This window comes from Stenella coeruleoalba, assembly GCF_951394435.1.
Source record: "Stenella coeruleoalba genome assembly, chromosome: 10".
Lineage (NCBI taxonomy): Eukaryota > Metazoa > Chordata > Mammalia > Artiodactyla > Delphinidae > Stenella > Stenella coeruleoalba.
In genome coordinates this window covers 4,940,656-4,958,638 of record NC_137156.1, presented here as the reverse complement: position 1 = coordinate 4,958,638, position 17,983 = coordinate 4,940,656, and the positions used below count along the sequence as shown (strand labels likewise).

Genomic DNA, 17,983 nt, shown 5'->3' with positions numbered 1-17,983 from the left:
AAATTCCACTAAAAGTGTTATTTTTAAGAACTTTTTGTTAGAGCTTCCCAACAGAGTCCAAAAATATACCTAAAATTATGTTTGCCCCAGAAACATTTTTTTACATTAAAAGAGGTCCTTATATTAGAAAAGACTGGGAATAACTGCACTAAAACGTCCAAATTACATGACACTGATTGAAGCAAAACATCCAATTAAAAATAAAACTACAGGTACGTAACATATCCCGTCAGCCATTAACATTCACCCCGGTGTCCTATACAAGATGGAAAACACCTCCTTCTCAAGAGAACTTGACCTTTTAGAAGGACTCTTTGAACTGCTCAATTTGCTTTTCACCAGTGATTCTTGTTTATTTGGAGCAATAGGATGGCAGGTCACAGGCTAATCAAAAAATAAATACGTTTTGTCAGTTCAGCATTTTCCTCTTTAGAATAAATCAATTTCCGATTACCTATTCATAATTTACAGTAAAAATTTTAACCTTAGATTGGCTTCATTTAACATAGGACCAGTAAGTGCCCAGGGAACGCAAAATAATCAAAACATTAACCTCTGACCCCCCCTCCTCAAATTATGCCACATCAAAATAAAGTGATTTTCATGGCAAAGAACATTTGAATACAACAGAAAATACTTATCCCATTAAATTTTTAATAGGTATGGTATAATTTAAAGGCATGTACAAAACTGGGCTTTTTATTGTCTACAAATGTAAAAAAATCTCAGTTTTTGTAATAAGCGTATGTATCCACAGGAAGCAGATATACAAGGTGATTTATGACTCATGAAAGTAAGTAATTTTAGTTTCTTATGTGCTTTACTAGCTTTCTCTTCCTTTAGAATTTTTCTATGATGAATACGAGTTAAATATGCAAAAAAAAAATCTAATGGGAAAAACCTTTCTTAATACTTAGGGTTGTTGACACAGTCCGCTTACTAACATCCTTGGCAAAAGAATAATGGTGGCTCCCCCCCCACCCCACCCAATACAAAACACCAGGCATCTGGGCGTGGCAGGGTTGCTGACACTGAAGAGAACTGACCACATAAGACGGAGGTTCCCGCAGCCCTGCCCCTGCATCTCTCCAGGCCTGATGTTCCTCACCTGTAAACTAAGGGGTGGAAGAACACAGTCTGGACGAGGACCCCAAGGCCCCTTCCAGTACAATGTTCTCACTGGAAACCAAGAAGATGAACATACAGCTTCGTCAAAATCTTGCTAGTCGGGCTTCCCTGGTGGCACAGTGGTTAAGAACCCGCCTGCCAATGCAGGGGACACGGGTTCGAGCCCTGGTCCGGGAAGATCCCACATGCCGCGGAGCCACTAAGCCCATGCACCACAACTACTGAGCCTGCGCGCTAGAGCCCGTGAGCCACAGCAAGAGAAGCCACCGCGATGAGAAGCACGTGCACAGCAAAGAACAGTAGCCCCTGCTCGCCGCAACCAGAGAAAAGCCTGTGAGCAGCAACGAAGACCCAGTGCAGCCAAAAATAAATAAATTAATTAAAAAAAAAAAACCTTGCTAGTCGTGACACCACTTGCCCAGGGTAGCTTTAAACTGATTTCACCAACTTTACCAACTTCAAACGCTTCACAGACGTCACAGCCAAGAGAGCAATGTTGGATGAATAAAAAAACACTTTTAAAAAGTTTCGGTGGCCAGCACATTTTTGGCGGGGCTAATCGGTATGGCAACCCTGCCCCAAAGGAAGGCAAACATAGACAAGAGGCTTGAAACCACCAAGGCAATGCCACTCATCGAATGCTGGCGTGGTGCCAAACACTGGTAAGTATTTATAGTGTTTTATATCATGTCCTCCAATCCCATGACATAGATCTGATTACTCCTGAAATTTTACGTGTGTGAAAAAGGTCTGCTGAGGGCTTCCCTGGTGGCGCAGTGGATAAGAATCCGCCTGCCAAAGCAGGGGACACGGGTTCGAGCCCTGGTCCGGGACGATCCCACGTGCCGCGGAGCAACTAAGCCCGTGCGCCACAACTACTGAGCCTGCGCTCTAGAGCCCGCGAGCCACAACTACTGAGCCCGCGTGTCACAACTACTGAGCCCGCGTGCCGCAACTACTGAAGCCCGCGCACCCTACAGCCTGTGCTCTGCAACAAGAGAAGCCACCGCAGTGAGAAGCCCGCACACCGCAACGAAGAGCAGCCCCCGCTCGCCGCGACTAGAGAAAGCCCGTGCACAGCTACGAAGACCCAACGTAGCCAAAAATAAAATTAAATAAAAATTAAAAAAATAAATAAAGGTCTGCTGCAAAAACAAGAGATCTGAGGTGTGAGGTATTTGTGCCTGTGTGCCAAGTCACCCAACTGCTCTGTTGGAGTTGCCTTCACTAGGATGGGGCAAAATGACCCGCTCACTCCAGTCATTCCTTCATTCAATACTGACTGAGCACCCAGGCTGGGCCAGGCACTGGGCTAGGTGCCTGGGACCCTGCATGAACAGAGGGGAAAAGGAGCAAAAAGCCCTCATGGAGCTTACACTCCGCTAAGAGGAAAACAGATCATAATGCCTAGATCAGACTGGGTGCTTGACAAACGCCCCCATCTTTAGAAATGGGAAAAGCATCAGAAAACAAATCCAAAAGAAGACATCAGCTCTAAGCCAGCCCCAAGCTAGAAAAGCTTTTCTTAATCAACAAATACACCAGCTTGGGCTCAAAGTCCTTATACTGGAGTGGCCTCAGGCAAGTTATTTAAACTCTCTAAACCTCAGCTTCCCCATCTGTAAGATGGAGATAACAACGACCTCAGAAGGTCGATGCAAAGGTGAAACGCCACAAAGCACAGCAAGTGGAGGGCACCGTGCCTCCCGTACCTTAAGGGCACCGGGTATGATTGGGAGCGTCTTCCAAACCTGCAAAATGGGGGCAACAACACTTGTTTGCTTGGTGGGCTTGCTGTGAGGACTGTGAAAATAACGCACGGAAAGCATTTACAAAGACCGCGTGTGATGGTACGGATTTGCTTCTTTAAAATGCCAGTGACACCAATGAATGGGGAGGTGGCCACAATGGCATCGCCAGGCTAGAGCTCAAGAGAAAAGAGCCGGGGTGGGGATGGGGGGCACACCGGGGGGAGGGGGGGTGGTTAGGAGCCTCAGAGGGGCGTTTTGCTTCTAGCACAGGTGTTGAGTATGTCCCAGACCTCCCCTTGCCCCAAATTAGGGCAGGCGAGGGCACCTTTTGGGCTGTGGCAGTTACCACAACGGAAAGCCAAAGACTTGGAAAACTGGATGCGAGGGAAGGGTCGGCAGTCTGGGCTCAGGCCCCACCCTCGGCTGTAACACCTGGACCAGGGCACGTACTCACTCACATCTCAGGACGCACACGCGCCAGGAAAGCCTTTCCACCCTGGTTTCAGTAAAGCCAGGGTTAACGGATAAACCAATATGGCGACATTATGAACGTGATCCAGGATCAGTAAGCCAGGGTTAACGGATAAACCAATATGCCGACATTATGAACGTGATCCAGGATTCCAGTGGACAAGTCCCCAAAAGAGATAAGCCAGAACATAGAGGTCTGAACCCAAAGAAGTCTATGGCTGTAAAGAAAGGAAGTCCCCCTCCTGTGTGTGTACATCACTCAGTGGGCTCTGGGCGACCCAGCGATCTGACTGCTGCTTGGTTCACCCTGTACCAGCTGATGGGGATGCGCCCTCTGCCTCGGGCCAGAAATCAACAGTGAAGGAACCCCAGCAGCCCCGCAAGGTACAACCATGGCCTCGCTGCCCCTCCCGAGGACATTTCCAAAGCCTCATCAGGCCACCTGTCACTTCTCTGCTCAAAACCTTCGGACTCCCTCTCAGGGACGGAGGACAGCTCCAATTCTGCCCCACCCCCATGCCACCCCAGGGAGCCCTGCAATGCCAGCACCTTCCAGTATGCGGTCCTCAACCCCAAACTACACCTCCAAACCCAGCCTGCCCCTTCCCGCTGGGATCGCAGCCTTCCCACGGGTGCACGGCTCGGGGGCCACACTGCACTGCACCCTTTCACGACGTAAACTCCCAAAGGCAAGAACCACCGTGCTCCCCCGTGCCTAAACCTAGTATCCTAAACGTAGAGGCACTCAAGTGATGTGTCATGCTCAAATCCGCGCCAACTATTAAAGAATCAAGACGAGTGAAATCAAGCTTGAGAGCTGCTCGGCTGGGAACTCTCCAGGTACCACGGTGTCATGAGGTCCCATGTAACCAAAGAATGTCCTTCAGACTGTGGATATGGCCTAAAGCTTCCTGGTAGTCTGACACTGGCTGCGTGATCTCAGAAAAAGTGAATTTCTCTAAGCCTCAGTTTCCTGTCTTTAAAAAGAGGAGGTCATACCTATGCCCCATCCATGGGGTAACACATGCAAGCACTCCACACAAGGCTCTGGGCCCGAGTGGGGCTTTCCTTCCCCGGTGAGTCCACCCTGTGCTCTGCAACGAGAGATGCCACCGCAGTGAGAAGCCCGCGCACGGCAACGAAGGAAGGTTCCTTCCTTCACAGACAGAAGGAACCCACTCAGCACTTTGAGACACTCCCCCTCCCCCCTGACTCCCAGCCTGACCCCTCAAAACCCCACCCCAGCTCATAGCATCCCACCTCCTCCCGCACGATTCCAGCTCCAGGGAGAGAACTCGGTAAGAAACAAAACGAAACGAGAGGTTGCCAACAGTTCATAAAATCGTTAACACATAAACATCAGTTTTAGGTGATGAAATTATTAACTTTAAGGTATGTGTTCCGTCCAACCTGCTCACTCTGCGGGGGCCTTCCCACATTTCTCACAGCCCTCTCAGCAAGGTCCCTCAGTCCCTGAGTACAGGCCTGGAAATGTATGAAGTCACACGTATTAAAAGTGGATCCGTCCTCCCTAGAGGAAAAGGCAGTGTGTCCCTCCACCACAATTAATAAACCACGAGCGTCTCTGCGGCCTGCTATCTACCTTCACCACCCGCATCTCTGCGGGCACAGAGCGCCTTTCCTGGCCGACCTCACCCGTAGAAGATGGAATCCCAGCAGAGGACTGGGAACACGGGAGGACAGTCCTCCAGCAGAGGACTGGGAACACGGGAGGACAGATAGAGCATCACCTGGGCGAGGGCAGATGCTACCCAGGTGAGCAGAACAGGCACAAATCCACTCCACTCGAGGCAGCTTCGCCTTTGTGAGCTGATTCTTCTCCCACCCACGGCTTCCAGAAACCTTCATCCACAGGCTCGTCAAGACTGCACACTAGCTCACCCTCCCAGCCCGCATTCGCTGCCGGCTGACAAACTGAGTAAGTAGCTCCCCCGACTCCCAGCATCCTTCCTCAATATTTTCGAGGGTACAGAAATGAGTCTGTCTCTAATTCCCTAGCTGATGAGCTTAAGTAAGTTCCAAGGAGTAAAACACAACCAAGGAAGTTTAAACATTGTTGAACTGAATTCTATCTGCTGAAAATAAAGGTCCCACCTCTCAATGATCACTGAACACCACTTCAGACGGCAGCCCACATGTCCTGGGCTGAAAAAAATCTCTCGGAAAAAACGGGAAGAAATATTCGGTTCCATATGGCATCAACGTCCAAGTTCATTCTGCTGGACGAGTCTCCTCTATGGCCTGATTTTTCTAAAGGTTTAGCAGCGTTCTCTCCGGGGCAGAGCTGCCCACACCACGGCCTAGCTTCAAAGCACTTCCTGGCTCACAACTGCCTCCACAACTGGCCACCTACACTGCCGGAGACACATCTCAACACTCCTTCCACCCCAACTCTGCACAGCACCCCAACCGTACTCTCTTGGTCTCACCCCACTGCTTACCCATCCTGTCCCCAAAGAAGCCTCGTGGTATCATCCCCCAGGGCCTGTACTTACACTGCTCTTCACCTAGAAATTCATTTTCCCTTTCCTACACGCTTCTCCACGTGGCCAGCCCTTCACATCTGAGAACATCATCACTACCTCTTTTCCCGATGGCTTCCCACTGCCAGGTCCTCAGTGTGTCCTGGTGTCTCTGCCGGTTGTGACGCACTGGTGAGCGTCAGGGCTGGACCACGTCTTACGCATCCTTGCCTCCCTGGAGCCTAGTGCCTGGGGGAGGTATCGAGAAGCATTCCAATGCAGGAAAGCTGATGGGGTTCCAGTCACGAGAAAGAAAAAGCCCGGGATGCTGGTCTCCAACCCAGACGTCTTTCACTACTCTCCTGCTGGAGCCATCAAACTGTCACGAGCAAAATAACAACGGTACTAATAACGGTGGTAGGAGCTGGTAGCACACAAGGCTGAAATTTTCTATTTGTAACTAAATTTCAAAACAATCCTCCTCCACAGACCCACCGGAAACAGGAAACAGACCATCAGGCGCTCGGCGCAATTCAAGACCTGCTGGTTCCACAACTTGCTCGGGGGCTCCCACAAAAGGGTAGGAAGGGTGCACAACTGGACACCCTCACCCCAGAAACGTTCCACGGGAGACAGGGCATCGTCCGTCACTGTCCTCCAGTCCATGTAGCTCCTACTGCTTAAAAAGCAAAGCAAACAAACAAAACACCTCCTAGAGACTATCTCCCCTGAATATGGACAAATTCAAACATTAGGTTAGTAATTAGATCAATTCAATTGTTGCCCCTACATCCCTGGTAACACAGACCACTGGGCCTCTCAGATGGCTGATCCTGACCCCCAGTACTAACTCTGAGGCAAAATCTTGATGTTATATATTAAATAAAATGATAATAGCCTATTATAACAGCAAACAAGTGACCTGTTTTCCAGGCATTGGCCCTCCAGAAACCCAAGGCAACCCTCACCCCCAGATGCTCAGAGCTTACAGCGTCCTGGCTTTTCCCAAAGTGGCCAACACACCATCCTTACTTTGAAACGGAGCTCAAGCACTTTTGGTGAGGTTAACAGTGGGTGTCTGCAAGAAAGAAGTTAAGGGGCAGGCGTGCGCCCCACCACCCACCACACAGAAGACGAGCAGAAGCCTCTCATGGGAACTTAGGGAAAACTGTCCCCCAGCGGGATGTTCAGGGCCTCTCCCGACTCTCTGCAGGGTCTCCCGGGCCCCGGGTGCTCTGGGGCAGCCACTCCTGCTGGCTGATTTGTCAGCCAACCGCACCTCCCCTCCCACTTGATCTTCCACAGAATTGACGGTCTAACTCGCTTTGTCAAACACCAGATAGAAGGACCTGTTTCACGGGTTAAGTTTTAATCTACTTCCAGAAGCCAGCGGCCCCGTCGCACACGTGTCCCTGTCTTTCCCCTTGCTGTGTACCGCAGGGCTCTGCACACAGCAGGTCTTCAGGGGATATTTATTTGGTGACTATGTCACGTCATTGTGAAAGGAAGTTGAGCAGGGGCCACCAGCACAGGCTCTGGGGTCGGGCTGCACTGCGTGATGCCTACTAGCTGGCTGCCTCGCTGGGTCTCAGTTTCCTCCTCTGAATAACGGGGATAATCACTGTACCTACATCACAGGGGCAAAGAGCTGTTGTGAGGAATGAATGAGATGACCCACGTCAAGAATTCAGGACAAGGGCTTCCCTGGTGGTGCAGTGGTTGGGAGTTCACCTGCCGATGCAGGCGACATGGGTTCGAGCCCTGGTCCGGGAAGATCCCACATGCCGCGGAGCGGCTGAGCCCGTGCGTCAGAACTACTGAGCCCGCGATCTAGAGCCTGTGCCCTGCAACAAGAGAAGCCACGGCAATGAGAAGCCCGCATGCAGCAACAAACACCCAACGCAACCAAAAATAAAAAATAAATAAATCAAATAAATTTATTTTAAAAAAAAAGAATTCAGGACAAGGACATAACTGGTACGCGCTCGATAACCTTAGTTCACATTACTGCTTCCTCCACCACTCTTGTGCTGACAGTTCTTCCTGATGAAAAGCCTAACAACCTTAAGAGGGTGAAACGGGGCAATAACTTGAGTTTTTTTTTTTTTTTTTTGCGGTACGCGGGCCTCTCACTGTTGTGGCCTCTCCCGTTGCGGAGCACAGGCTCCGGACGCGCAGGCTCAGCGGCCATGGCTCACGGGCCCAGCCGCTCCGCGGCATGTGGGATCTTCCCGGACCGGGGCACGAACCCGCGTCCCCTGCATCGGCAGGCGGAATCCCAACCACTGCGCCACCAGGGAAGCCCCCTAACTTGAGATTTTTGACTTAAGAGTCATATATGGATGAAGTCTAACACGGGCAGAAAAGAAACTGAAAAGACAACATCTGGTTTATCTGCTATAAAGCGAATACAGGTGGGCTTTGACTAGGGGCGCTTTTCATCAAGGGCAGTCCGTAATTCAAAGGTCTGCTGACCGGATTTAATTGCACTCTCGGTAGAGTCGTTTATCATATGAATAACCAGGTCATGGTTTCTGTTGTTTGCGGCTGGATTTCTGTATCTTCCCTTTTCTGCAGATACAGGTGGCAGCAGGAGCAACCTGACTTCCCAGAGACAAGCCGACCAAAGGAGCCCTCCCCGAATTCCATCTGCCATAGAGATAAAACAGTGAAATAAAGCTGCCAGGCCATTTTGGCTGCGTTCTCAAAGTGTAATCATTGGACCATCCCCGAGCCCTTCAAGAACCAACACCAGGGATTGAATACACAACCGTTGAAAGAAAAAAATTACCCGACAGATAGCGGGAGTTGTCACCACTATCTAGCAGTTAGGGGTGGGTTATCTGAAAGTGAGCTTATATAATATACACCTTTGTCACCACAAACTGGCTACTGAACATACTACCCACACCAATTCTGGACACTCACTACAAGGCCATCCCTAGTAAGCTATTTTTGCAACAAACGTATTAGATCTCCAAGTCCATGCTTCTGCTTGGGTCACGGTGAGGTGAGGGACTGCGTTGTATGCATTGTACCTGAAGGTTTAAATTTTCCAAAAAGATGCGTAAACCCAGTTTCTCGAGTTCCCTTCCCGCCATCCCCTCACCAAGCTGTTTCAGCTAGAAAGAAGCCGAGGGGCAAGGTCCCTGTTGAGCGTTTTTCCCCTCATCAGCTCATCTTATCAAACGTAGGGCTGGAATAAAGCGTGCCATCTGTTACAAATGGGATGTGAGGCTGAGGTGATGTGGGAACATCCGTGCTTTTTCAACAAAAGATGTTAAATCATACTCTCCCCAAGGTGGGCAGCGCTCTCTGGGGGCCAGTGGTCGGGTTACCCGAGTCAGGACTGATCCCATATAAAAAGAGAAGCGGAATTCCCTGGTGGCGCAGTGGTTGGGAGTCCGCCTGCCGATGCAGGGGACGCGGGTTCGAGCCCCGGTCCGGGAAGATCCCTACATGCCGCGGAGCGGCTGGGCCCGTGAGCCATGGCCGCTGAGCCTGCGCGTCCGGAGCCTGTGCTCCGCAACGGGAGAGGCCACGACAGTGAGAGGCCCGCGTACCGCCAAAAAAAAGCGTCTGGGGAGCAGGCTGGGGCTCACCTGAAGTTTTGATGAGTCATTTGTATGACGTCAGAGAAAAGCTTTACCTAAATCCGGGAGCACTGCTAATGCTTTCTTGCAAGATGATTTAAGGAAGGTGTCCCAGCTCACAAGGACAAGCGAGGCAGGACCTCTCCAACCCCCTCCATGAAGCAGGAATTCCAGTACAGGAGGAAGTAAGGAGGGTGGCACTCCCCAATGGACTCTCTGGGGATCAGATTGCACAAGGCAGCCGGCCTGCGCTCCAGCTCCAAGTTTTTACCAACTCAGCGGAAAACACGCCACTTTCTAGCTCATTCCACAAAGATTTTGTTTGCCTTGAGAAAAAAAAAGTTAATTAACGCAGTAAAAACCCAAGGACTGCCTTGGGGCAATGGGGAGCAGGTCGGCCATCACCAGAGATGTTCAACCACAGGCTGGACCGTGGCTCGGTGGAGACCATCCCCGTGGAAGGATGAAATCTCTCCCTTTGGCACCCAAAGGAGATACACAGCACATTTTGTTTACTGAAGGAACTTTGTTTTCACACAGATTACTGGTCAAGCAAAACACTGTTGTCGCTGTAAGACATTCAGAGCATCAGTGAACACTGAGAAACTAAGAAATAAGTTGGAAAATCAGGTCAGGAGAGGAGTTCTGACCCTCTTAAGCAGAAGGCGGGGGCAATTCTGAGAGTCCTACCTCGGTTCTTACCCCGGAGCCTCTGCCCCTGAGCCCCAGGCTCACAAGTCAAAGAGATAAAGCATCACTAAAACAAACAGAAACTTAAATACGCTTAAGGTTTTAGTTGTATGCCTCATCTGAAAACCATTCAGAAGCTCCGGCCGATGGCCACCGAGGAGAACTCGTCCATGTTCCTTTTGGCCTCAGGAAATTTAAAGGAGAGAAAGAAAGAAAGAAAGAAAGGAGGGGCGGGGAGGGGAGAAGGAAGCCATAAGTAAGAACCTAATTTCTGTTTCTCACTTTTATAGAAGTCCTTTGCATGCATTATCCCTGCCAGGAGTAGTATGTTTTGACCAATGAAAGCGGTACAAGTAGAGAAAATGCTGATAAAATTCACAAACATAACTTCTTTGAAGGGTAGGGAACGTACCTGGTTCACAAACCTTGCTTTATCCCGTGATCTGATCTCAGAGAAAGGCACCGCCAGCCACCAGCCACGGAAGCCTGAGACCTGGAAATCATCGGGCCCATCCTCCATCCCAACCCCCAGCCAGCCTCAAATCCCTCCTCTGGCCTCCATCTCTGTCAAACCCACCCAGGCTCCCCACCTCCACTGCCACCCACCCTGAGCCACCACTGCTTTTCAAAAGTTGTGCAAAACCAACCTTCTCAACGATCTTGCAAACAGAAGGTAAACAGTCACTTCCTTCTACTCCAGTTTATTCTCCACTCTGGGCAGGAGTGATCTTTAAAAACGCAAATCTCATCATGCCAGTCCTTGGCCTAACACCCTGCAAGGCTTCCCAGAGTTCTCAAGGGAAAAAACTCCAAATACCTGTGAGCTACAAGGAGCCCATCCACCTTGCCATGCGTGTCACCCGCCTGGGTCTCTTCTTCTCCACACTGATCTTCTCCAACCTCAGGGCCTCACAGCACCAGCTGCTTGCGCTCCAACTCTCCTTCTCTTCATGTTGTGGCTCAGGGGCCACTCTGGGGGGATGCCCCCTCCACCAGCATCCTCCTCCCCTCCCCCACAGTGCATGTCACATGCTCTTGTCATACTTAACACCCAGCACAGACGGAAACGACTTAGTGGTCCTGTGTCTCTTTCCATGTCTGGGAAGCTAGCAACTGTCTCTCTTTCTCATACTAGTACCCTTGGTGTTTATCACTGCCATCCCATCGTTGAAATTCAAATTTGTTGAATAAATAAAAATCCATAAATAAAGATCTGTAAGTGGTTTAAAAAAAAAAAAGAAAACCCCACTATGAGGTTTTCAAATTTGGGGGTGGAAAAGTGCCTGTTTTCCAAAGGGAGACTGAATCTGATACTGAATCCAACTGGATACAGTATTTTAGAAAAAGGGGGTTGTAAAGCTTTACTAAGCTCTCAAACAACACATGGTTTTCAGAAACTTTATTTTCATGATTTAAAAACAAACTTAATTTAGAGACGTGCAAGTTGAGCCTCCTTTAAATTATACTTGGTTTAAATTTTTAAGTAGGACAGTTTGATCCAATATAAGTTTAACTTACCAAGTCGTGAAAACCTGTTTGAGATGCTTACTAACCAATTTTACATAACTGTCCCTCAAAACAATTAAAAGCCCTAAAGTGGAGGAGAAAATGGTTTTTTTAAAAAATCGGTTTTTCACATCAGAGAGGAACATATACAAGCCTCCTTCGAAATAAGATGAAGTTGGGATTATTATATTTGAATGTATCTGCCAAATCTGAGCCTAAACTCTAGTTATCAGGTAAGCACGTCAAGGAATATTTAAAGGTAGCAATAATGTACTTTTTTTTTTTTTGCGGTATGCGGGCCTCTCACTGTTGTGGCCTCTCCCGTTTCAGAGCACAGGCTCCGGACGCGCAGGCTCAGCGGCCATGGCTCACGGGCCCAGCCGCTCCGCAGCATGTGGGATCTTCCCAGAGCGGGGCACGAACCCGTGTCCCCTGCATCGGCAGGCGGACTCTCAACCACTGCGCCACCAGGAAAGCCCGCAATAATGTACTTTTAATCAACTAGGATTTTACCTCGTATAAAGGATACCAAGACCTTCCAATTTAAAAAGAAAAAAAATGGTAATTCCTTATTCGAAAAGGAAACCTATGCACATAGTTACAAACATAAAGGTATAAACGGATCCATAAGCGAAACGCCTCTCTCTCACCCCATCCTTATGGTATCTCCCCTATTTCTGAAGACACAGGTACCTCTTTTAGAAGAAAGTTAAGAAAAGATTTTGCGATGATTTTGTGTATTCAGGGTTTTTTTGTTTTTTTTTTAACTATGAAGTCTCAGCATAAAGGAACCTCCCCTAAAACAGTGAAAATGATTCTTTCTGTAAATACGATCTATACTCAACTTCCACCACGTACAAACATATATTGAGCGCGCACACACAAATAAAGCAAGATCTGTACCCTGTAGGTTTCTGGTTTGCACTTTATTTTAAATCCAAGGAGTTACAGAAAAAAAAGAAAAGTTAAATTATACACGGACCAACACTCCTATTAACTCACACCACTAATGAAACAAAAATCTAACTAAGCAGAGAAAGTGGGCCCACACACTGGAGTTCAGAAATGATTTTGGTCTTTGATCTGTGTGCCCATCTCTCCTATTTAATATAAACTTCAAACCAAGAGCCATGAAAAGTGGTTATAATTAGTAAGGGCCCCAGTGTGACGGCTTTTAGTGCAATCAGGCATTAACAACTTTTTTTCCTCCTCTTTAATTTTGAGTAAATTAAGCTGAGCAAACTTTTATTTTAAAATTTCTGTAATTCAAAATGCTTTCCCACCAGTGTGCACTGAGCACCCAATTTCTGCAGGATGGGTCTGTTGGAAAACGATAGTTTACTTCTGTTTCCTTCTCTTAATTTGTACTGATACTTAGGACTTAGCTTCCAAATTATATGTGCCCTTCTCCAAAAATAACCTGCGCCTCTTCAGAAAAACTCTGGGTTTTTTATGTTCGAAAATGGATCCAACAATAATTATTGAATGAGCATCAACTACACAACCCTTGAGCTAGGTACAAAAGATGGAAAAATATGATTTGAAGTTGCTGCCTATTCTCCAGGTGGGGAAAACATGCCAACGGGTAAATTACAACAGACAGACCCGGCCAGATGGGGTAAGGGTTATTCTGGCTGGAGGACCTGGATTCTCCCTGCAAGAGGCGGTATTCGAGATGGGTCTTGAAGGAAGAGTTGAGAAATGTTGTGTGCAAGGAGAAGGGGATGGGGACAAAACAGAATGAACACTCCACGGAAAAGCAGAAGCAGGACGAACTCCTCCAGTGTGGCAGTGGCCTGCAGGGAGAGTGAGAAAGGCTAAGACTAGGAAGACAGTCTGGGAGCTGCCGGTGGAGGTCCTCGTGTGCCAAGTTGAGGAGTTTGGATTTCTTCCTGCGGACAACAGGGGGCCATGAGATGTTTTTCAGCAGCAGGCAAACCCCATGTGCAGCTATAGTGTTCAAGCCGAGTGGAGGGCAGACTGGAGGAGGGAGACAAAGGGGGCAGGAAATTGACTTGGGAGGCGCTTGTGACATGACGAGCGCCTAGGTCAGGACAGTGGGGCAGGCAACACCAGAGTCAGACTGGACCAGGGTTTCGAGGAGGGTCTGGTGACTGCTGGCAGCTGAGAGAGAGACCAGAGTCAGGGACTGGCCTGGGAGGCTGGGCGGATGGTGAGTTTCAGCTCACCTTCTAGAAGTGGGGGAGAGACTTTTCTTCCTGCAACTTCCCTCCAACGCACCTGCAGGGGATCCCCAGCCTGGCAAAAGTTGTAAATGGAGAGGGGGAGCAGGGACCGTCCGGTTTACAGGTTGGAGGAGAGGGCGGCAAAGCACCGGAAGCACAGCTCTTACTACACCAGGCGTGGGCTGGCGAAGCCAGCTTCCAAGCAGGTCACTGACATCATCAGCCCGGAGGGACGTGAACGGGACCCTGACAGTCTGTCCTCGGGTTAGGATGTAAAGAAAGCTGCCTGTAAGCGTTAAACATTTCTCTTAGGTAAGTGGGAGCCCAGACCGTTCTGGAATCATCCCCCTCTCTTCCTGCCTTTTCTTCTTGCTCCCCTCCTGCCTGTAAGATGGGGGGTGGGATGGACCAGGACAAGGGTCAGGCAAGTGGCACCTGTGGCTAAAAGATGGCTCCTGCCACTGTCCTAGACATGTCTGGCCCGAGGAAATGCAGTTTAATGTTTGTATATCACATTTTATTTTTCTTTCAGTCAACCACCCTTCCGTGTATCTGAGGTCCGCAAGTCCCCAAAACATAAAATCACCACCGTCTCTTCCCTTGATCCCTCCCCAACCTTCCCTGGTAAAGCAGCAGCCTGCCAGCCACCTGCTCAAGAGGAGATACACGGACAGAAGACCGGGCTCCACCACTGCCCTATATAGAGGGTGGAGAGGGCTTCCCTGGTGGCGCTGTGGTTAAGAATCCACCAGCCAATGCAGGGGACACGGGTTCGAGCCCTGGGCCAGGAAGATCCCACGTGCTGCAGAGCAACGAAGCCCGTGCGCCACAACTACTGAGCCTACAGCCCACGAGCTGCAACTACTGAGCCCACACACCTAGAGCCCGTGCTCCGCAACAAGAGATGCCACCGCAGTGAGAAGCCTGCGCTCCGCAACGAAGAGTAGCCCCCACTCGCCGCAACTAGAGAAAGCCTGCGTGCGGCAACGAAGACCCAACGCAGCCAAATAATTAATTAATTTTTTTAAAAAAAGGTAGAGATTTATGTAAGAATTTTGCAAAAACTTAAGAAAACAAAATAAGGGAGACTCCAAGGGCAAAAAACATTAACTGTCAAGCAAGTAAGGGCTAATTCAAACACTGAGCAAAAAAATAGGGGGGGTATGGGGGTACCCTCCACATAACTTCAAACACGAGAGAGAAGTGGCAGACGGCAGTGCCGGAGCTAGTTACCTAAATAAGTGAAGAAGCACCACCTACCAGAGCAGCTCCCCAGCGCCAACGTATCTGGTTTGTTTTAGAAGCAGACGAGTTCTGGAACTTTTATTTACTACAGGGTTTTTAAATATATGTAACGCCACTTAAATGTTTTCCCCAACCCCCAATCTTCTGTGAAACCTTGAACTTGCCAACCACGGCACCTTACAGGCCTGTAAGGAGAGCTTACTCGCTCTACGAAATTCCAGATCCCCAAATATGCCACGTGCAGTACAGTGAGAACGCCAGGCTGCCTGCACACATGACACAGGCCTTGACTCCTGTACCTTTAAAGCAGGCTTTCTTACCCTCCACCTACTGACATTTGGGACTGGATAATCCTTTAGCTGTGGGGCCTTCAGGTGCATTGTGGGATGGGCAGCAGCACTCCTGGCCTCGACCCACTAAAGGCCAGTCACACCCCTCCCCCCCCCCCCAGCAAGGCAATCAAAAGCGTCTCCAGACTTTGCCAGATGCCCCCGGGGCGGGGAACCACCAAGCTGAGAACTACTGCTTTAAAGGGAGCATCCAAAGCTTACCACCTGCCTTTCCCTTAAAATCCATCCCTAAGCGAACTCCTTGAAGGAGAACTTGCTAGCCTGTTTGTCTCTAGGTGCTCGAAGCAAACATAAACTCTGCCTGAGTACTGCAGTTGTGCACAGTTCTGGAAAGGAAATCCAGAGTGGATACCCACAAAGCTTCCTGAGCTTAAAATACACCACTTTCTTCCATATATAGATTTTGACTTTCTGGAACATTTATTTTATCCTTACAATGATCCCACGAGGTAGAAAACCTACTGAAAAGAATGCCTATAATCACGTTCATCAAGAGAAGTGCTGGCAAAGGCTAAAAAGTTTCTTTTCCAATTGCCTTACATCTTCAAATTCAACCACAGCATTATTGTGAAAGGATCTGGTCTCATTTAAAAAGCACACACACAGATAAACAGGCCCTGTATATTTAATGCTCTGTCTTCTGAGGCCAAGCTGACTTGGAAAAGCAGGTGTTGTTTGGACTGAGGCTGGGGCTGGGTGTTCTGGGTCCTGGGCCTGATTTATTACTAGCCATCGGGTGGAAGTTGGCACAGCTGGAAAATGGGTTAATACACCCACCCAGCCCTCACCATGCTGCTCTGAGGATCAGATTCGAATCTTTGTTCAAGGCCTTCACAAAAGCAGGGTGCAGTTAGCTTTGTCCAGAGTCTGCCCTAACGAAAAATGAAATTTCACAAGTAGTGAAACCACTGAAAGCCTCCAACATTCTTAAAGCCATCTTACCCCGCGGTCTCTGAAAGAGGGGGTAGAGAGACGAGATACCAAGCTAGCCAGGGCAAAACAAATAGAGCCATTTAAAAGCTTTATCTAATTACCCCCACTGAGACTTTTTCTCTGCAGTCTGGCTGGCTGACAAAGAATGTGGTGGGGCTTTTGACTGGGCTTTCTCCACCCTATCGGGACCACCCGCCCTCCCCGAGTCTGAAAGGCCCGCAGGAGTAGCCCGTACCCAGACGCTGGGACTTTACAGAGGCTTTCAAGTTCTATTAGCACGGCTTGCTTGAATCACACTGAACAAACAGTCTCCACCCTCTCCCACTTCTTTTGTCTAAAGCACCTATTCACTGGCAGCCACCTTTATTGATGGGCAGACTGGCTCACCTGTGCCCCAAGTACCATCAGAAACAAGATGCACCAGTAGCTGGAAGGGAGAGCTCCCTGCGCCCTCCTCCCAGGCTCCCCACCCCCACCACCCCCATCTCCACCAACCAACGCCAGCTACACTCGGACAGGGACACCCAGGGAAGGTGACGAGGGAAACAGAGACCAGCACAGTGGTGACCCTGTCCCAGAGGACAACTAACAGAAAAGGAAAACGTCTGTCACCCTCGCGCCCCATCTTCCTCACTCTCCCACCTCGGTCATCATGAAAACAACGCAGATGGTTTTCCTCTCTGTATTCTGCCTTCCATGGGAGCAGGGGAAATTAAAAATAAGTGATGCATTTCAGAAAGCACATCGTATGCCTGCCTCTGCGTTTCAGATGGTACACCTTTTACCTCTGATTTATGGGGAGGCCCCCAAGGGCGTGGAAATCACAGGCTGACCCCTGCTTTTTGAAGACAGCCGTAGCTATTTCTACTCCAAAACCACTTTCTAAGTTTAAAAGAGAGAAAACTCACTTACCCTGCCTCCTCCCCCCACACCCCAAAAAAACCCATCTAATTTCTTAATTATATTTGGCTATAAAAAACATTACTCAACTTGGCCTGTTCAGTAGGTCAGATGTACACAAGTAATCTTGAGGAAGGGAAACTTGTGAGTTACAGTGAGCATGCCTTTCAACCAAGAGAGGATGGTTACTAACCATGGCTTCGGTTAGATTGCAACCCTTTGATCTCACTGAAAACCCCCAAGAGCCTTAAAGTGTTGCTTTCGAACACTTGGTTCCAAAGATACTCTACACCTCATGTAATGATTTTCAAACAGGTATTAGGAAGTGTTCTGAAATGAACTGAGACGGGGAAGTGGAGTGAAAAGGAGGAGCCCTATAAAATTAATCTAATCTCAGTAAAGGGGGAAGACCACTGTCCTGTGATCAGGAGACTACATTGCCTTCGTTCTATCGATACTCTATTGCATTTCTATCTTTTGAATACAAACCTGTTTAATAAAGAGCAAAAGAAGACATCACTTCATGGATTAGGTAGGCTTTCCAAAACGAACGAAACAATCTGTTATTAATCAGTGAAATAAGGTGATGTTACACACCATTTCCTTGGGAGGATTTAACCCGAACACACAGGTAGCAGGGAAGAAGTCCACCCAGACAAGCTGCCATCTGACACCAGAGTTGGTCAGAGAGCATGAACTTCAATTAAAAGACACTTACAAAAGAGAGATGATTTAAATGTGATAACA

General features: G+C 48.8%; 1 protein-coding gene across 6 annotated transcripts in view; it reads right to left on the bottom strand.

The window, feature by feature from the left end:
* Positions 1 to 17,983, bottom strand: part of RREB1 (ras responsive element binding protein 1) — a 177,573-nt gene that overhangs the window by 113,084 nt on the left and 46,506 nt on the right. The window lies entirely within an intron of this gene.